This window comes from Bacillus rossius, chromosome 16, assembly GCF_032445375.1.
Source record: "Bacillus rossius redtenbacheri isolate Brsri chromosome 16, Brsri_v3, whole genome shotgun sequence".
Classification (NCBI taxonomy): domain Eukaryota; kingdom Metazoa; phylum Arthropoda; class Insecta; order Phasmatodea; family Bacillidae; genus Bacillus; species Bacillus rossius.
Window position 1 is genome coordinate 22,886,866 of NC_086343.1, and position 22,077 is coordinate 22,908,942.

The window sequence follows — 22,077 nt, forward strand, 5'->3', positions numbered from 1 at the left end:
ATTACCAGAAGGGAACAAATTGGAGAAAAAAATGAACTCTTCATCTTGAATTTGTAAGTAGTTTCCCAGTGTAACAATTAAACCTATGTTTAATATATATTTTTTTTTTAATTTTATAAATAGTTATAAAGTAACATGCTTCCAACATTGACCATGGTAACTTACAGATGTATATTATGAGAAGAGGAAGAAAAAAAAATTTTTTGCCGCGTTTTCATAAGCGGCAGACGAGGCATGAAGAAACCACGTGCTCAAGGTCTGAAAAAACCTCATTTCCGAGACCTTTTGAGGTTCGCGTGGTGTGTTCTTTAGAAAAACGTAGACTGGCAAACAGGTGCGCGCCGCAGCAAACCCCCCGAGAAAAGTGCCTCTCCCCCTTTCCACCGTGAACCCTAAAGACGGCGGGATTATTAGTTTTTCGTGGGGCGCTCGGGCGTGGTCGGTCGCGCTCGGCTGCCCTCGGCTCGTTCGGAGGGGCGCTCGGGCGTGATCGGCACAGGTCGGCTCCCGCCTCCCCCCTGTCCTAGGTCGCCCCCACCCCTAGCAATCCCAGCAACCCGGCTATTCAGCGACGGCGGACGGACGACGCCTGGCCTCACGTGACCGGAAGGAACCGTCAGAGCATCGTCGTCGACGGCGTCTCTCTCACCCCTGTACGCCCCCCCCCCCCCCCCCACCCGCAACGCCGGGAACAATTTTCCCCTTCGCCCCCCCTTTCCGTCGTCGAAACCGGGCGAGGGAGCGTGCGCAAACAAAACGTCGTTGGTGCCCGGCGCTAAATTGGTAACCCCCAGGGTCTCGCCTCATTGTGTGCGCCCCGGGAATTGTCGGTGGGGGCGCAGGGGGGTCGCGACCCCTCTGACCCCTCTGCCAGATGATTCCCCCTGCGCTCCCCTGCTCCATCCGCCGTCACGGGCGTCAGCTTCGGCCTCGTTCAAACAGCGCGTCTCCCTCTGTCATCACTCGAGGCTAGGAGGAGAGTGAAGGAGAAGGCTGGGTGGGGTGGAAATGTTAGGGGAGAGGTGGAAGGTGTAGCTACTCGACGATTTATGAATTTGGCACGCTCCGTCGATCGAAATTTCCCGCCCGGTTTTTCGCTTTATCGCGTCGCCCTTGTCGCGCAAGGTTGGACTTCGCGACAAAAAAAAATAAGTAAAGAAGCGACTCGATGGTTTTTTTTTCTTTACGTAAAAATACTTCACGATGACCTCTACGGAGACTCTCGAGGGAAAAAAAAACTTCTCTCGTTTCACCAGTTATGGTTTTGTGAATTCGTCCTTAAACCTAACCTGGGAATTGTTTCAAGAGTAATGATGACCACAGGATTTAACGGTCATTGTCTTCGACGCTGCTACAACACAGAATCCAAGCAACTCCAATGATTCAATGGCCCGAATATTGCCGCGTGTGATCAATATTGGTGACGCGAATACGTTAAATAAATTATGTAAGAAACAGGATTGATTTTGAGACGATAAAAATGGTGTTGGGTCGAATTATCTCATTCTTCTAGAATCCAATTCTCGAATTAGAATCTCAGAGTGTAAGAGTGTAACTGAAATATACCCCTCGAATCTGAATCTTGGTGTAAAGGGTAAAAAAATGTAATATTAAAAAAATATATATTAATTATGGTGTTGAAATATTCTAACCTTTAAATGGTTGTTTCACTAACTAGGTTTCCAGAATCAATAATTATATTAATTTTATTTTTAAAATTACATGTTAAAAGTACTTTATCGCTTGGCGTGGTAACAGGCATAGGTATGAAAAGAAAAATTTGACCTAGTAAAGTTCAGAAGTTATCAATTGTGAAATTTTAATTTAAATTACTTCCCTTCATATTTTTCTTCGAATCTTTCCCATGGATTATCGAATCCTTCTAATACTAAGTATTTTTTGGTATTTGAGGATTTGATTGGCCCATCACTAGTTATAAAATATAAACCGAGCTTATTGTATGTAAGTTGCGTACATACATTTTTAGGGTAAAGGTTTACGCATGTGCTATTATAAACAGCTATTGTATTTTTCATAGACCACCACTAGTAACAGGAAATTTTTCTCGGACGTTCAATTCCTTTTGTTTTATCTTCTTTGAGAACATGTATTGAAGATATGAGTTCACCGATTTGAATCAAATAGATTTAATTTTGTACAATGAATAGTGAAATAATTAAAAAAAACACGTTCGAAAATTGTTAAAAAAAGGTTTACGGTGTAACTATTATGAGATTAAACTACGAAGAATAGTGCAAAAAAAATTGGTTGTCTGTAAAGTCGGTTTACGGACGATAGTTTAACGTGACAACGTCATAACAAAACAATGATGAAATGATTGCATACTTTATGAATAAAATTGAATCATTTTTATTTTAATAATAAAAGAATAAATACTTGAAATTATACTAGTAATCAGATTTTTAAAATGCATGAATAATTAACCTTTATTGCCGAAATTGTTGTTGTAATAAGCAATGAACATCACATTAACTTTTCACTTCACTTTATAAACAGTCGACGAAACAGTTCACGTGTAGATGACTTGTAATTAATTTTAAAAACTGGCGTTTAGCTATAAAGTTTAAATATAATTATGAACAAGTTTTCATATAAACAAACTGTAATCAAATATCTATCATAAATTATATGAATCACCATAAATTTTTAGTCAATTGTTACATAACCTATTATTACTGCACTCGCCGACAGCGTAACGGAACACAGCGTAACGGAAAAATGAGCGTAACGGGACACAGCGTAATGGAACAATGTGCGTAACGGGACACTTTTTCGTGCGTGCAGCCGGCGTTCATAGATTTATTAGTCGTTGTCACGTCAAAAATATACGTTATTGAGGTATATGGTGAATATATACAAACATAATTGAAAGCCATATCGATTATAAGAAGGAACTGCTCGGGAGGATTCCGAAAGGCGCCACTCATTGGTGACGGTCAGATCTGACTCTGCAGGAAGAGGAAGAAAGCTAAGATGGCGGACGTCACACAAACTAGTACGAGCGCAGACATCACCGATACTAACCAGCCACGTCCCAGTACGACGTATTCACGTTAAAAGCGTTCCGGCCGTATCTGAACACTGCCTACCCCAATGTTTTTCTTCTAACTAGATGTACTAGCCAATTTTTTTTGTGTATATTGAGTATTTCCCAATTTCGTACCGATGCCAGATGACACTTTTAGCAGCTGTACGTTTGTTAGAAATGCGTAGTAAACGTCTGCAGATAAGAAAACAGTAAAAATATGTTATTGCGGATGAAAGGAGAGACGTCTGTACACGTGTCGTCTCGTGAAAATAAATACGAGCTGAATGGTTGTTAAAATAACGTTGAGGAAGTTTAGCCATTAAAAAAAAAGACTACACGTTTAATTACGTCAGACATAAATATAAAAAATAAGGAACTAAAATGAGACGTATCCCTTAAAACTAAATAATTAGCTTTAATTTATGGTTGTTTCATATTTAGTGGTAACATAAGACCTGAATGTATTTATAACTAATTGTTTGCCTTTTCCAACAAAAGAAAAGAATACAGTAAAATATTTCATCTTAGTTATTTTCAAACGTAGTAATTGTTAGTCGAATATACTCATTTTACAAAATAAACACTAAACAATGTTATAATGTTCACATTGGTTATTTTCCATTGGAACCTTGGCAGGTGCATGGTCTCTCAATTATAAATTGCGAAAAACAACGAAATATTTTTAGGGAGTTGTGGTATTTCTTCACGCGCCATTATTTTTATTGTTTATTTATACTTCTTTTTAAGCGAACTGAAAATCGTGGACTATTTTTCAACGGGCTCTAACCAAGCGACCAAACTTCCCAACTCAATTAAAAGTTCAATAATACTACACGCGCTCAGATAGACTTCGCTGAAACAAATATTTTAGGTGTACAATTCTTTCCAAACAAAAAAAAAAACGCTAGTACCAACAAATCTTCAATTTATAACAGAAATGACTTCACAATTTTTGTTCAGAAACATATTTTTTTTTTAATAAAGGGGGAGAAAAAAAAGGGCTCAAATACCACTGTGAAAATGTTTTCCACGAAATGCAATTTAATTTTCTTTATCCCGATGTGACGTATCGACAGAATCCCAGAGGGTTGCCGATTGCAGCTTATTAAGCTACAAGCTCGATATTCCCGCGAATGTCAACTAAACCCCGATATTGAACTTTTGATAGACCGTTCCGTATTCGAGACTGTTTGATTTCAGATTTACGAGACAAGCAGTGTATGCGCGTAGAGTTTAATACCATGAGAAACCCTAGAGAAAATCAATGGTTGTTTTCGTACAGGGAATAACGTTTATTAATATCACGATAAAACAATAAAAAGTTATGAATTATTGAGAAGATAAAATTCATAGCCCTTTTGATTGCTGTTTTCACCATTTTGAGATTTTTCGTGCCATAGGTACAAGATATTTCAGTGGATTAAAAGTAAAAATAAACTACGATTCTTGAAGAAAATATAACAAGGAAATCAGAAATAAAATCTCAGATGAACAAAAAAATTTTTTTTTTGCTCACACATTTAAATGATATGCGATGAGTATTTGTTTTCTCGGGGTATTTCAAATAACCTAAATACGAAAACATAATGCTGATAACAACCAATTATGTATTTAAATATCATCGATCTTTCTGTCAAAGCTTTCTCACTCTTTTAGTTTCCGAATTCTGTAACAGACTTGAACATTGTAATAGCTAGGGAAAAGTTTAGATAGTTTGTAGCACATAAAAAAGATAATAATGTTTATTGTTTTAATGTTCAAAATCTTTTTTTCTTCAAAAAAGTGTATGGTATTAAATGTTTGTGAAGATAAGATGTTCCGTTATAATATTTTTTTTTAATTGTTCAACTAAAAATTGTGTTGTTTAAACTATGATATAACGTTTAAAAAGATAGTTTGCAATATAATTACCCAGCCACTTGGCAGGTGTAACAAGTGCAATAATAATTCTGCACTTATCTTCTTCTCTATTAAAATAAAATAGTTAAACAAAAATATATTGCAAAACAGTCTTCGGTGATAGAGTAATCTAAGATGATTCAAGCCCAGCTTCCACTATAAATTATAATTTATAAGCACTCAGTAGTTTTCCGATATTTCCCACGTTTCTATTGTGGTTTTATTATTTAATAGCTATTTAACACAAAAATAAGAGAAAATGACCCCAAACTTGTGCAAATGTCTATAATACAAACTTTGTTGCTACCAGTGTGTTAGTTTTGTCTTCTCGAACGAAGTTTTATGACTTTTAGAAACATGCCATATCAGCACTAATTTACTTGCACATTAGTAATTCTAAGGTTAAGACTAAGCACACATAATTCAGTTAATTTTATTAGAATTTTTGTGTCTGATCACTGACATAATTATTCCCCGACAATTTTGATAAGATATTATTAAAAACATTTCTTGCTTGTTAATGCATTAAAATTTATACATTTTTTAAACATTTAAATTGAAAATAATAACTGGCGTTCTAAAACGTTAGCATTTTGTAAAAATACGAGCTTACATGTAGGTGCCATTAATGTCCATTCCTTTTTTTTAATGCGTGTTACAGAAATAACAGAGGTTAAGATGAACCATTTTATTACTCTAAATCATTTCAAAGTTTCGCCAGGCCTGTCATTTGGCGAACAACGATGCTAATTTTAATTTCAAGCAGAGTAATATACAAAACATACTGCAGGTTAGTACACACGAAGCTTTCAGACAGATAGTAGCTTGGCTTCTGGGTTTGTAGCCGCGTCCTTGGCGAATAATTTGTGAATTATTCGCCAAGGACGCGGCTACAACCCAGAAGCCGAGCTACTTCAGACAATTGCCGTGAAAGCCCGCGTTCATTATTTCAAAAATTATAACCAACGACGTTGAATTTTTAAAACTTTTTTTTTTTTTTTGCCGTGAGTTTCCTCCTTACTAGTTCTATTATTTTTTTTCCCAACAAGCCTGTTCGGGTGCATTTACGTAGTACGTAACACACCCACCGTTGTGAAGTGTCGGTCGTGGGGAAGTTTGCGGTTAGCGAGAGCAGAGCCCGCGATGCTGACGCCAACCCCGCAGCTTTTGGAAAACCCACGCGTCGACAGGGCGTCGCTAAAACAATTTAAAAAAAAAGGGGGGTCTCTCGTCTGTTCCAACGGAGCGACCCCCCCACCCCCACCCCCCCCCCCCCCCTCATGGAGCAGCCGGCGAGTGGACGTCTCGATCCCACCCGGGGATTATTCGGCGGGCGAGGGTCGCATTGGGCCTGGCAGGAGGGCGGGGGGTGGCTTTTGGGGCAAGTCGGCTGTGAAGGGCCCTGGAGGGGGGGGGGGGGGGTTTAAGAGGAGAATCTACACTGCGCCACCGTCCCGGTACTATCCCTTGTGTGGGAGTAAGGGGGGGGGAGGATGGGAGGATGGAGGACATACGATGGCTAGAGAAATGACTCCCGATTCAGAACGTGCGCTAGTGCCCACCCAGGGAGAGAGAAAAAAACCCCTGGGGGTGAGAACAGAGAGAGAGAGAGAGAGAGAGATAGGTTACCAGAGAGAGACAAAAATTTCGGCAGCAGGAGAAATAAACGAGGGCAGCAGGAGGAGAGTAAGAAAGGGAAAATAAAAGGGGAAGGGGGGGGGGAAGGGCTTACCAACCTGCGCCACTCAGCTAGCTTGGTTTGCTGTTTGAACACTTCAGGGCTCTCCCCCCCCCCCCCCCCCCCCCCCTTCCCTTCTCTTGACTATACGGCGACCTCCCCGGGCAAAGCCGGTAGTGTAAACATATTATCCCTCGGCATATCAAAAATTGAAACAGAGCTTCCCTTCGCCACCTGCCTGCTTTCAATTTCAACGGTGCCTTGCGGCCTTACACTGGAAGATGTTTCCTCCCTCTACCACGTTCCAAGTGCCTCACCTCTTACCATTGTAGGGATACCATATGATTTATGACCTTTAGAAGCAACTGACAGAAAAAAAAAAGTGACACGACTTTTTTTTATGGTCTGCGTATGTATAAGCGAAAATAATAACAGTCATGGCCTGGAAGTTATCCAGAAGTGTACGATACAGGAATTTATATTTAAAAATAAATACTGAACGTAAGTGAAGAAACTACTGCAGGGTAATGCATACCAAAAAGACATGCAAAATTAATAAAAATGTCACATTCGTCAACGACAGACTCTTGAATTCAGTTGACTCAACGTCTGTCGCAGTGTATCGTTCTCACGAAATAAATTTCGAACAAGTTTAACGCTTTTTCTTCTTCTTTGAAATACACGGACAGTTGCTTGCTTCTTATTAACTCCGCCCGTACTGCAAACGAGGATGGGGGATGCAAATGGGGACCTGCCCGGATAAACGAGGATGTCTGGTGACACAAATCCGTTGGTTTGGGGCCTTAGGTGGTCTTCGCATGCTGAATACAAAGGAGTGAGTTGGATCCTTGCATCTTACACCAACCAGTACCCCCACAATACTCACAACTACCACCATCTCATACGTCATGGTAAAATGAGTCAAGGTTTATGCAGGTTTCACAAAGGCTGAAAAAAGGGCATTACATATGTAACACTGCCACTGAATGTAACTTGCTTGAATTACTATAACATTGACTGTAACTATCTTACACAGTTGTTTTATAGAATGTTTGATTAATTCCTAAGTAGACATTATATTTAAAAAAATGATATTGGTTTCAAAAACTTAAAATAAAAAAATCTTTCTGTACAAGAAAATTTCAAAATTTAAAGGGTCTTTGGCATAGCTTATATTGTAACATAGGCTCGACCCCGTACAAGTGTAGACAAGAAATTAATGGAACTGGACATTGTAGTGTATTTTTTCACTGATACTTGTGGATATGTTTTTTTAATTATAATGAACTCATACAATTATAATAATGTTACAATTTGCAGCTGGCCATTTACATTAATTGTTCCGCTGTCATAGCGCCAAGCACTATGCCATACGTATCAACACTTTGTAACGCTTATATTTCCTGTGGTGTAACTTGGCATGGTCTTTTCGTACGTTATAATTTTGTAAGTACCTTCTATTTTGTGTCGTAATTTTGTTTTAGTGGCGTTACTCTAAAAAGATTGGTTTTAACCTTCACTAACTCTTCCAAATTTATTGCGAATAGTTTTGTTTGGCCTTAATGTAATATGTATGTATATTATTATGAATGAAATATGTTTTGTTCTTAAAGCCATGCATAAAAACAGAATAAACTTGTACTGGAAAAATTTAGTTCAGCTTTTTTCAAGCAAAAAAAATAACATAATACAGAATACCATAATGAACAAAGTGAAAACATATGCAATACCCTACTTTAAAATTTTAAGTCTTAGCTTAAGTTTGCCTCCATCATTGAATACATACACAGGTTTATGATTGAAATGTTAGCAATTGTGGCTATCATTTTCATCAACCTAATTTAACTTTCCTTTCTGAATACAGAGTATATTTAGATTCACTGTTAATAATTGTTATGGCTCTTAAGTAAATTGTAAATCTATCTTGATAATTCTGGACTTAAAGAGCTCCCCAATTCAATAACCAATTATTTTATTCTTTGTGTCAGTTAATAACAATAATTGTATTTTTTTTTGTAGAATAATCTCCAATTTTAATGAACTCCATAGTTATTCTGTTCATTAATTCAGTTATATTTAGTAATAAACTAGCAATTAATTCAAAGTGACCAAACTTCTTTAAAATAATTGTTACCATATATGTACTTTACCAATATTTATGTATAATATTTTACTATCCACAAAAAAATTAATGCAAATTATGTGTTGATTAGTTATATAGTTAATCTGGCTTATATTTAGGATTATTAAAAACTGAATTTAGTTTTGGTGAAGTAATCAATTCAATGTTTTCTGTTAACTACTTCCCGTGTTGGTGGTCCAGGTAAAACATAATAAATATTTCCTTCCTTATTCGATTTTAACTTAAAATGTACAGTTTACAAATAAATAATTACCCTGCTCAAGCTATAAAATCTGAGTTTAAGAGATCAGTAGATAAATAGTTTTAAACTAAGGCCGCTCTATTGTTGTATCTTTACTTATTTCCAGTGCTTGTTCAGATGCTGTGTAACATTTTTAATCAGTCGAATATATATTTTTTTTACTAAAACATCGTTTTTAAATTTTTGGAAGAGTCAATCTGAAATAAGGCTCTTCACTGAGCCAGTGGCTAAAAGACGAGGAATTTTGTAATTTCTGAGTTTACATGCGTAAGAATTGTGTGCATTTTTTTTTTTTTTTTTTCCGGAAATATTGTGCCGTTTCTTTCTCCTGGAATTTTGGGTCGGACATCCTTTTAAGTAAAATAAGTGTTGATGTCAAATCAATGGCGGATATTTATTATTTTCATATTATGTGAGTTTCACGATTAGGAAAGTTGAAGAAAAAGAGGTTCCGAGGACAAATGGAAAAAATAACTTTGGAAAATAATGTTTTTAACAAATGCTAATGTAAAACGAAAGTAGACTGATGAATTGGAACTTTTTCAAGTATAATGCGAAGGTGTAAATATGTATATATATTTTAAAATATTTTAATTAAAATATTTCCCCGATTTTTTAACAATTAAAATTCATTTACATTGTTTCAATGAAATAAAACACTTTGTTAAGTTTAATATGTTTCGCTTATGTATTGAATTCATCATTCTCCACTAAAGTAGGAATTATTTTATTCATACAGACGACTACAAGTAAACATAAAAATTGCAAGCATTGAGTTTTCATCTTACGTGAGAGAGCAACAATCTCATTATTATTTTGTTTAAAATAAAAATATTTTAAAAAATGCAACAATTCATAATTAAGATAGCTATCTCTACTCGCAGCAAATAAATATTCTGAAGAATAGATAATAATTGTTATTTTTTATTTGTTTATATACAAAACTATTAAGAACTAAGAACAAACAATTTATTAAGTTTGACAGGATAGTTACTTGAGTATTAGTAGATGCTCTCCCCATTCGTCACATATATTAGAACTAAATGAATAATACTCGTAGCTGCGGCCAGAACACTGCATTTCAAATGCCTAACGAAAGCGTGCTTCACCTTAGACCCATAACGTTCAAGTTAGTTTGCGCTGATTAGATCGTTAGACAATCAAGAACCAACAATAGTAATCGCGGAGGAAAGATAATGTGTTGCTCGAGATGATTTAATACAATGTGAAAATTATCGTATGCAAAAATTACCTAAACAATTAAAAATTTCTCATGAGTTATAACAGGTGGCGTGTTAAACTGCGAAGGATAATTACGTTCAGATTACACTCGGTGATAAACAAATTATTTTATTATTAATCTAATTTATATTTTAAATGTGTAATGTTCTTTGTGTAAACCAAGTTCAGCACGGTTTTTTTTTTTGCAAATTATTATTAAAGTGAAACATGGCCGGGAGGTTAGTCGAGGGAATGACTCGTCAGAGCATAACAGAAAATTCAACGCTTTGGAGTGGGGCGCTCGATTGTTGAAATGAGAGGGAGAGGTTGTACTTACAAATAAAGTAGAGAATCAGAGAAACGTAAGACTCTTAGCACGATTTTCATCGCTTTAAATCCGTACAACACATGAATATAGTTATTTTTGCATATATAAAATATGTCTTTCGAGATTGGCACATAATTTAAAATTTTAATTTATAATTCATTCAACCATAATTTTATTAAATCATGAAAAATATAATTGAATATTCAATAACTAGACTTTATTTTGCTTTATTATGCTTAATAATGTGTGCAGTTAATACTGTAAAGATATCCAGGGAACGGTTTAGATATAACTTTAACTATTGGACAACTATGGGACAACACAAAGCATAAATGCCCGGGTAAGAATACGAACCCAGGTTTTTCAAATATTTCATTTTACTTAAACATTTCTGTTCATTTTCATAAAAAAATTACAGTGCTATTAAATTACACTTCTAACGCGGAAGTAGATCATGCAAATTTTTGTTAGTATTATTTGTAACAATATTTTCAAACCCGTCTTTTTTAAGGTTTCGCCAGTTGAAACCGTGGGCGAATTTATGTTTTGTTTGTCTAATACACACACATACAGAATTAGTCAGAATTCTACCGACAAACTTCAGCTGCAAGTAAATTAAGAAGAGATTAATTGAAAACGTATCTATGAATTATTCTTTTAAGTCCCAAGGCTGGTACGCGCTTTTAAATTTAGAAATGTACAACTTTTTTGATCAAAATAATAAAGTATTTAAGATGTAATACCGTCCATCTGGATAATTTTCAATGGATCAAATGTCTACAATAAAAGCAAGCTTTGTTGCTGTCGTAAAATAGTTTCTTTTAAATTATTGTGGACAAAGAAAAATTAGACAAATAAATGGGGAAAAAAAGTTGTTACCCCAATTATTTCGATGAAATCATTCTACGAAAGCCACAGATTTTGGCGTGATTTGTAGAACTTTGTTTGAATTAAAAAATACACTCAGTGGTAATAAATGCAAACACTTGTGTTGCCATTTACACCAATTGTATTACACTTAATGATTATCTGTTGTAAATATTATCGACTGAATAGTAAATACAAAAGAATATCGTGTTAGAATTATATAGAGCCATTAAATAATCGTAATAATAATTTTAAAAATCATAGTCTTAAAAATTTAAGACTACAGTTTGGACTTATCCTTTTAACTATAGGGATTGGGAAGTTATGAAACTTAATGTTTTGTAAAAGAAACATAGCCAGGATTACACAAGCAGACATTTCCCGTTAGCAGAGCGTTAACTTAATTACATTTTGGTAATTTTGTCACTTATTCTATTATTTTCAAGCAGCCTATAATAAATACATTTCATTCATCAGTTAATTCGATTTAAAAATACGTAAATAAATATTTTGGGTGAAGTGACGGTTTTACTTTATGATTGTTACCGTCTTGTTGTATCATGTGGATAGCCACGCATTTGGCCTCGACAACTAGAAGTAAAACACTCTTGGATTTACAATTGCAAAAAAACTAAAACGTAAAGTTAAAGTCAAGAGGTCAGATTTCGAGAGAACCAATCGGTGCCTAGCAAGCAGATTTTTTTCCCCCTACATTTGGTGGAGAACATTATGTAATTCTTGTTTACAAGTAAATTGTTTCAGAAATTAACAGGAATATTGTCTAGGGGGTTTTTTTTTTTAAAAAATCGTACAATGGAGTGTGTTAGAATACTGAAGGTATAACTAAAATATAAGTTTTTTGTGTAAAATTGGTTGCAGTTATGGCGGTATCAGTCTATGTAGTGGATCACTATTCTAAAGTTTATGCCACTCTGGGTGGTGATTGGTTGGCTTGACAAACCGTAACTTTATAAATACGGATGCTAGAAGTTTGTTTAATACTTGAAAAGAACTCGCTAGAAATAATCGAAAATATCCCATCGTTAAATAAGTGTGCTAAACAAAGATGATAGCAAAAATCAACAAAGAATTCGCGTTAAATTTCATTAAAACAAAAAACAAAATATTTTGATGTCCAGGTTGGGGTCCATTATAAATTTTGAGATCAATTATTAACATGAAAAAGATTGCACGCACCAAATATCTAGTTTCTTACTTCCATTGAGTTAGGTCGCACGTCTTAAATTTACCATCGAGCCAATGCCTTTTAGGTTGAGAATCGACTAACCTGTTCGATAAGCAAAGAACAGCGACCGCGCAGTAGAAAGTGAATTATGAACCTCTTGTTGACTTCCCTTTCAGACAATACAGCAAATTAGCTGTTCGGTCAATGGAACAACAACTAATTAGAAGGTTTGGGAGGGGAGTGGGTGATGGAGTATCTCCTTGTTTACGCCAGAAGTCTTTGGAATAAATAAGGAAAAACGTGGTTGTAGAAAGAACAAGGATTAAATGGGTAGGATGGAGGCTTAAGCTGCCACACTGCCAAACACGCACAAAGTAAATTAGTGACTGTCGCGGTGTTTATTTTCCCACTTTTGTTTTGCCTGTTGACGATAGTGAAAAAGAAAAACGAAAGCGGAAGGAAAACTTGAAAAAAAAAAAAACATAATCTCAAATGTATCGAGAACACGATGGTTCCAAAAAGATATGTTATTTTTCCGGAAAAGTATTTTTAGAGAAATTTTCCTGTAATTTATCGGAAAATATTCTGCAAATCAAGAAAAAAATCCAACGATTGATACTTTCGAAGAAACACACAATTCTTTTTTTATTGTTTTTATAAAAACAAAACCAAATAAAACATACATTTTGTTTCTCTTTACCACGTAATCGCTCACTTTATATTGTCGCGGGTTGAAATTTTGCAGGGTTGTTGAAATCAAATTTAGGGACTTTACTGACGGGACTCTGGGCTGGCTGCTCTGTTCACTCGTCAGCGCAAGTGGCGTGACCAAGTAATTGGGGCACGGGGCCGGCGCGGCGCGCTGCGGGCTTGCAGAATTTTGTTTGTTTGTTTGGCCGCACGCTGGCGCAGCCACGGGCCGCAGTTACTGGGGCGCGCTGTCGTAACAAGCCGCGCGGTGTGGCCTGCACATTGGGGTAGAGGGGGGGTAGTCTTCCCAGATGTTCTAGTTAGTTGTTTAGTAAATTTGACTTCAATAACGAGCTTTTGTTATGGTAGGCGCGGCAGGGCGCGCGAATTTAAGCGCAAGTGATTGGTGACTCGGGGCTCACTCAGGCGGAGGCTATGCGTCTCACCTGTGGTCACGAGTTGTTAGTTCGTTCGTGATGTAGGAATTCAGGCTCACTCAGGCGGAGGCTATGCGTCTCACCTGTGGTCACGAGTTGTTAGTTCGTTCGTGATGTAGGAATTCAAGCTTTCGGGCGGAAGCTATGGCCGACGCCAGAGGCCACGAGTCGTTTAATTTAAGTTAGGTCATAATGTAGTCATCTTCAAGCTTTCGGGCGGAGGCAATGGTCGACGCCAGAGGCCACGAGTCGTTTAATTTAAGTTAGGTCATAATGTAGTCGTCAAGCTTTCGGGCGGAGGCTATGGCCCTCGTCAGGGGTCACGCGTCATAGTTTTTAAAATGTAATGTTCGTTCGGGATTTCAAGGGCAGGAGAGGCCCCTACGTTATTTTTTTAAAGTAATCGATCAAGAAAGGCTTTTCGGAAAATGTGAGTATGGACTTATCTTTGTTTCAATTTTAAGTATTAATTATGATTTGAGGTATTCGGAAGGACTAGGGAAGTGTTTAGTGAAGTTCTCTCATTCTCTCTCTTGTAAGGTCGTTCAATCGTTAAGGAAGTAAAGAGATTATTGTTTTAAATTGTAATCCCGCTATTTAAATGTTCTTTAAAATGATGTTGAGTATTTGACTTTAAGAATAAAATAATTTTAATTAAGTATTATGTTATTTTGCAAAATCTCCTTAGTTCAGCTCTCACCAGACATCCTGTACGGGATGACGAACCTATGATCCTAGGTACAGTAAAGTATTTTATGAAGTTAAGACTAGTTGATGCCAAGCGAGTTGTTTCTATGTAAAGAGCTACGATTCTCTCCCCCCTCTGAAGGTGCACGTGACAGAAATGGTAGAGTTCGCCGGATAGGTTCTATTTCTGGAGAGAGAGAGAGGTAGATTTTTATGTTTATTATTAAGTTAGTTTCAGCTTCTGATAGCAGGTTATTAAGAGTTTACTTGAGGAGAGGATTACGGAATTTTAGTCTATAGTGGAGGAAGTCTTTGAGATTTTTTTTTTGACGTAACAGATGTTTATTTGAGGATACTTGTAAGGATAAAGTTTATAGTGATAAGTTGTTTTAAGTCGTTGAGTTTATCAGGGATTTTTACGTGAGGAGAATACGTTATAATTTAAATGATTAATAGAGATAATGCAAGTGGTTTAATTTAATTGAAATTAATTTTAAGATTGTAGGTTAAGAGAGTTAAAATTTAAAATAAAGTTTTTTTCGTAAATAGGAATTATTTTCAAGAGAAGTTTGTTTTGTTTTCGTGCGCGTAGGAGACGAGACGTACGAATTAAATCAGTCGAGGAAAGGATAAACGTTAGAAAGGAATTAAAGAGAAAACGAGAGTTTATGTAAAAGAGAGTTATAGAATTTATAGTGATGTTTTGTTTTAATTAGAAAAATGTTGAGAGTTGTTTCAGAACGACACGTCAGTGGACGTGGCAGAGTGAACACGTGACGGGGAGGTGCTGAGACCTAGCGGAGAACGGAGGAACCGCAAGCGAGGGTTGGCGCACCTGATGGAATTCGGTGACGTCACGGGCTCATACGGAGACGTGGACAGGCCGTGACCTTGTTTTGATCAGCTGTACGGTAACTTAACGATAAGAAAATAGACTATTGGTTAAATAAATTTAAATTTAAGTGTGTTTTAGGAGAAGAGGAACTTTCAGTATGTAAGTAATTTAATTTAAGAAGTGTATGATGTATAGGCTAGAAGTGTTTCGTTGTAAGTTGTTTATGTTTTTGTTAGTTAAATTCTACCTCGGTTTTAAAAATATTTTTTTGGGATTTGTAAACATTATTAAGGAGGTACACTATAAAATCGATAAGCATTGAGAAAACTGGGAAGGCTAGATTTTGTGTGTAGAGGGAATTAACTCCAAAAGAACAGAGAGACAAAATTAATGTTTTCATTAGGGCGAGGGACCCTAAGGTGAGGTGTTGTGTCCCTGGGAAGTAGGGATTGTAGAGCAGACCCATAGGAGATGGGCTGGCTACGTGAATTAAGGGTCAGGAGAATCCTGAGAGTTGTGAGTAGTTTGGGGCAGGAGTTCCCCATGGTAGTACCGAAGTGGCTATCCTGTATGGGATAGGGTACCATTTCAATGAAGTTTGTTGGTGGGGTTAGAGCCCCCTGTGTAGTGGGCCTATAGCAGATAGGCACTACAGTGAAATTTTTGGTTATTTTGTGAGGTAAATTCCCTGGAGGTTAAGTAAGATTGGATTCAGTTAGGAAGGAGGGAAATGAGAAACATTGCTGTAGAGAGTTAGTGTACTTGCCTAATGTGAAATTGAATTTTACTAAATTAATTTAGGAGAAAGTTTTGTTCGGTAAATAAATAATAATGGAAGATAGCTAGATAATTAATTAATTTTTTTTGAGTAAGGTGTTTTAAGTAATGAAATAAAATAAGGTGAAGTAATTTGAATAATTGGGGAGGAGTTTCTTTAAGAGTTTAGATAATTGTTTTTGAATTTATTGAGATATTCAGCCAGTGAAGTTTGAGTGTGAGAGATACAGTGAGATTTTAAGGAAATCGGTTGTTTATTAATTAGGACAAATGAGATTTTATGATTAAGAGTCAGTAAGCATAGTTAAAATTTACGACATGATATTTGTTGACAGTTTACAGTTATTAAGGAGAAAACAGAGTAATCTATTTATTTTTATTTTAATGGTTTGAAGATAAGATTATGAATTTTTTTTTGGAAGTTTCTTTGGCATGTTGGAATAATTTTTTTTGATTTTTAGAATTTACAGAGAAAATTTAATTGATTTACATTAGTTTGGAAGTATGGAGGTTTAGTGTTCGATTAGCCCTAACTTGATGGTCGGATCCCAAAAGAATGCCGTAAAACCGATAGCCAATTGAGAGGAATGCGGTAGGCGCTTGTGTAGAGGGGTTGTGGGAAAACTCCTTGGGACTGATGGCAGATCAGGGGCCCTAAATAGTGTGTGATGCTGTAAAACCAGTGCAGGGAAAGCCTGGTATGCTTAAATTTTTGGGCACAGGTTAGGTAAACCTGGGGTTCCATGGGATTTAGTCATGTTAGCTGCTGTGAGACATTAAGATTTCCAGGCTCCATAGTAAATTCAATGTAAATTTTTGTTTTCTTAAAATAATAAATTTGTTTTTAATTTTTTTTGAGATATTTGATTTGTAACAGTGAATACAGACCCCGAGGAATAAGAGTTGTCATGCTGTGAGAGGAGAAGGTGGTAGGCCTAAAAGGGTACAGGCACCACAGAGGTTATGTGCATTGCATAATTTAAATATAAGGAAACTTGAGAATTTGAAATTTTGTTGTTGGGTTGTACACCCATAAGAAGAGTATAGGCAGAATTTTTATTGTTATGAGATGTCTAATTTAATTGAAAAGAAGAAAGTTTAAAGATGCAAGGTAACATTATTATTGTAATAATTGAAAGAGATTAAGAGGTAGAGAGAAATAGGCAGTTTTTGTTTGTAAGTACTAAAGTTTACATATAGAAATTTAGTAACTAAGAATGAATAATAAGTTAAGTCTAGTGTAAAAGTTTTTTTTAAGTTTGTTAAGTTAAGAGTCATAAGTAAATTTTTTTTGAGAGAGAATGTCTTTGATAGGAAGTATTAGAAACTTATGGGAATTTTAGGGTAACATAAATAATGTAGGTAATGAATAATAAATAGATGGTAGGTCTTAAGTTAGGATTAACATTTGAAGCAGAATTTAATTAAGAAGGAAAATAAATAGGCCTAATGAAAAGAACAAAAAAGGATTTTATGGTAAAGCATTTTTTTTAAGTAATAAACAATGAATAATAATGTTGTTTCAGGGTAATGTGTACTAATAATACAATTTTTTTTTTAGGACCAAAGAACAGGAATTATGTAATTTAAATTAACATGTATTTTTGAAACTGTTACAGATTCCTTAAGATGAGCTGAGCAGCAGTCCAGTTTACAAGATGACAAGAGTTCGAGAGACAAGATACAAGATCACTGAAACAAGAGCCAAGACTGAAGATTCAAGAGAAGAGAAAGCTGGCAGCCATGGACTTACAAGTGGAGATTAATAAGGTCATGTAAAGTTTTATTTTTTTTTATGGAAGACAGTAACTGGAGTTTTTTTTTGTTATAAACATTATTTACAGAACTTTTTAGGTTATAGTAATGTAATGGAACTAGTGAGTTGTGGTAGCTGTCAAAAAGAACTAATACCTTAAGTTTAATTTTTAAAGTTAATTTTCTTAATTTACAGAGGGATTAGTAGTTTTTTTTAAACCTTATTTAGGTTGGAATTTAAATACAATAGCTTATTATAAATGTGTACGAACAGTTCAAGTTCACAGTACTGATAGGTAGGTCAGATGATCTTATTGATTTTGATGATTTGTTGTTTTGAGTTGATTTTTAAGTGTTGTGAATTAGACAATGAAATAGTTCTGAAAACTTAAATTATTTCAAGCTAAGAAATAGTAAAGTTAATTGTAACTCAAAGGACACCAGAATTTAATTTTTTTTTGAATTAGTAATGTTTGAAAATTTTATACTTTACAAGAAAGGTTATAAACAAACAGATCGGATGGAACAAGGATGCAGTAAATCACAATTTCATTTAGAATTATTGATTAGCTTTTGAGGTTATGAAGTAAAAGTAATTATAGTTTAAAAGTTTGAATAAAAAAAAATGTTTTTTTTTTAATTTGTTTGAAATAGAAAGTTTAAAAGTTAATTAGTCATGATCTAGGTGGGTGATGGGGTGGGAATTGGCCACTCTTTTTCCCTATAACCTCCCTAACATGGCCTTCTATTACAACTAACAGAAATAAAGAAGAAGAAAAATGAAGAATTATTAGTTAGAATGTTTCTTTCATGAAGATACCTGATGAACTTTTACTGTTTGGAAGAATAGAAGCAAGATTAATCAGATGTTTTACTCAGAAGAAGAAGAAGAAGAAGATAAAGCAGTTTTATGACTCGACAAGCCAGAGATTGGTGTTTCCCCTCTGCGCTTCTATTGACTACGTTGTTTACTCTCATGGGATAGCTGGTTCGGCACCATGGAGAGAGATTGGTGGGCATTGTGGTTGCCCCCAGAAGAAAAGAAGAGTAGAAGAGGTTATGGGTGGGTCATGTGAACTGACCTTCAACCCAGTTACTTCGTGGGGACTATTTGCTGTATAGAGAAGATCAAGACTCAAGAGTTAGGGAAAATCATTGGAGGTCATGTTTCCCTTCCTTAAGTTTTTCCTATCAAATTATTTGCCTGATTAGATTATGCTAAGGGTGGGATACTTTATGTTAGCAGTTGAATTAATTAATTTTATTTTTTTGTGTGTTTGCATCCTTGCCCATCGATTGCAGTTTAGTAGTTAGTTTTGTATTTGTCAGGCGTGATGGTAATGCCTGTTGATGATGTTTCAGAATTGTAATCTGTTCGTGATGAGGATGGCACAACTCCGAAGCAGATGTGGGGAGAAGTTGTGAGCTGCCCTGGAAGCCAGTCCAGTAGCTGTTGGAGTTGAGTGGTGTTTGCTGATGGCCAGCCCAGGGAGCTACTCTTCTCGACAACACTGACTTCGAGGAGTTGCACCAACCTTCACGAGATAAGAGTTTAATTAATTGAAACACTGTAAGGACACTTAATTTTTTTTGAAGAACGAAAGAAGTATGGTAATAAACGGAAACTGAAAAAAAAAAAAATAATAATTATCAAGAATTTGCACATTGTTTAACGAATACTGAGAAACTAAGAACAGTAATTTAATTTGTAAAGAGAGCTTCACTAACAGAACAATTTTTTTAGAATTGAGAACTCGAGCCTCTGAAGGTTCCTGTGAGAACAAACCAGATAAAAGTTTTACATTTAATTTTATGAATACTTGTTGTTTTAAAATAAATCTTATGCAGAATCTAGATGTATGTTCAGACAGCAAGGAACTAAGAAAATTATTATTTTTGTGAAATGAGGAATTTATAGTTATGGTTTAATGGAAAAAGACAATTTGTAATTTTGAGGTAGCTCGATGGGGCTCGAGCTCTGTGAGGGGAGGGTTATGTCGCGGGTTGAAATTTTGCAGGGTTGTTGAAATCAAATTTAGGGACTTTACTGACGGGACTCTGGGCTGGCTGCTCTGTTCACTCGTCAGCGCAAGTGGCGTGACCAAGTAATTGGGGCACGGGGCCGGCGCGGCGCGCTGCGGGCTTGCAGAATTTTGTTTGTTTGTTTGGCCGCACGCTGGCGCAGCCACGGGCCGCAGTTACTGGGGCGCGCTGTCGTAACAAGCCGCGCGGTGTGGCCTGCACATTGGGGTAGAGGGGGGGTAGTCTTCCCAGATGTTCTAGTTAGTTGTTTAGTAAATTTGACTTCAATAACGAGCTTTTGTTATGGTAGGCGCGGCAGGGCGCGCGAATTTAAGCGCAAGTGATTGGTGACTCGGGGCTCACTCAGGCGGAGGCTATGCGTCTCACCTGTGGTCACGAGTTGTTAGTTCGTTCGTGATGTAGGAATTCAGGCTCACTCAGGCGGAGGCTATGCGTCTCACCTGTGGTCACGAGTTGTTAGTTCGTTCGTGATGTAGGAATTCAAGCTTTCGGGCGGAAGCTATGGCCGACGCCAGAGGCCACGAGTCGTTTAATTTAAGTTAGGTCATAATGTAGTCATCTTCAAGCTTTCGGGCGGAGGCAATGGTCGACGCCAGAGGCCACGAGTCGTTTAATTTAAGTTAGGTCATAATGTAGTCGTCAAGCTTTCGGGCGGAGGCTATGGCCCTCGTCAGGGGTCACGCGTCATAGTTTTTAAAATGTAATGTTCGTTCGGGATTTCAAGGGCAGGAGAGGCCCCTACGTTATTTTTTTAAAGTAATCGATCAAGAAAGGCTTTTCGGAAAATGTGAGTATGGACTTATCTTTGTTTTAATTTTAAGTATTAATTATGATTTGAGGTATTCGGAAGGACTAGGGAAGTGTTTAGTGAAGTTCTCTCATTCTCTCTCTTGTAAGGTCGTTCAATCGTTAAGGAAGTAAAGAGATTATTGTTTTAAATTGTAATCCCGCTATTTAAATGTTCTTTAAAATGATGTTGAGTATTTGACTTTAAGAATAAAATAATTTTAATTAAGTATTATGTTATTTTGCAAAATCTCCTTAGTTCAGCTCTCACCAGACATCCTGTACGGGATGACGAACCTATGATCCTAGGTACAGTAAAGTATTTTATGAAGTTAAGACTAGTTGATGCCAAGCGAGTTGTTTCTATGTAAAGAGCTACGATTCTCTCCCCCCTCTGAAGGTGCACGTGACAATATTAGAGAGCTGGTTGAGACCCTTGCTAACGTTTTACCAATTGATGGAAACAGTTTTAGTTTAAATATTAACTACCAATATGCAGAAAATAAATGCGTGTTTCAAATATATTGATCTATCTTTAATCATGTAAATCTATATTGGTAATGAATAACATAAGAACATTTTCCTCAAAGTTTTTCCACTACCATCTCTAGATACAAATTATCCAGGAATCTTCGTAAATTAACAGTTAATGAGTTAAATTACTTTGAAACAGACGCGATAAGAAATATTTTAGAGTAGCAATAAAAAAAACATCGAAAGCTTTAGTTTTAAAAAATCACTGTGTTCCTTACATGTGTGTGTTCGCTCTGTTCGTAGCGGAACACATTACTCTTTAAGTCGGAATATGGGCAATTTTCTAAGAACATTAACTTATGTTGATCTGCGGAGAACCCTAGTATTATTCTATTCGTACTTTTGTTATATAAGGTAGTAGTAATTATTTGCTTATCAGATTAAATGTTGAAGCATTTTATAATTTTTATAAATACTTCATGAATTAAAGTAGACGCAAAGCAACAAAATGGTTTTTTTTTTGGCATTCTGTTTAGCATGACTAATAGTTTATATATTTTTGAAACTTTGAATAGTGACAATGATAAATTGAATTATTTACTTTGTTCTGAATTATAAATTTAAACAAAGTGTAATACCAAATAAAAGCACGAAATTGGTTGTGCTAAAGCTTATGATACTAATTCGTTTGGAAGGGTTTCTTTACTTATTTACCAAGACTGTTATATTTTTATACGTACCATATCACAGACAATAAAGTATGTTTGTTTTCGTTAATATATATTTTTTAACAAATAAAGATTTTGTCGTGCAGTTCATTATAATGTCGCAATTATTGTTTTTACCAATCGATGTTTTAAAAAAGTTTAATTGTATCTTATGGTCAACCGCCCTCATATAATGGTCATTTAACATTTACTAACTTAATATCTCAAACCATTCAAAATAAATTAAATTTACTACTTCCTCCTGTGTTTGCTA

The 22,077-nt window shown here is 35.9% G+C and overlaps 1 protein-coding gene and 1 long non-coding RNA gene across 2 annotated transcripts in view; both read left to right on the forward strand.

Moving 5' to 3' along the window:
- Positions 1-22,077, forward strand: part of LOC134539836 (zwei Ig domain protein zig-8-like) — a 437,284-nt gene that overhangs the window by 213,431 nt on the left and 201,776 nt on the right. The gene's annotated exons all lie outside the window — the stretch shown is intronic.
- On the forward strand, positions 9,864-21,914 carry LOC134540027 (uncharacterized). Its single transcript, XR_010076386.1, has 2 exons — positions 9,864-15,420; positions 17,658-21,914. It is a non-coding gene; the product is annotated as an uncharacterized LOC134540027 (long non-coding RNA).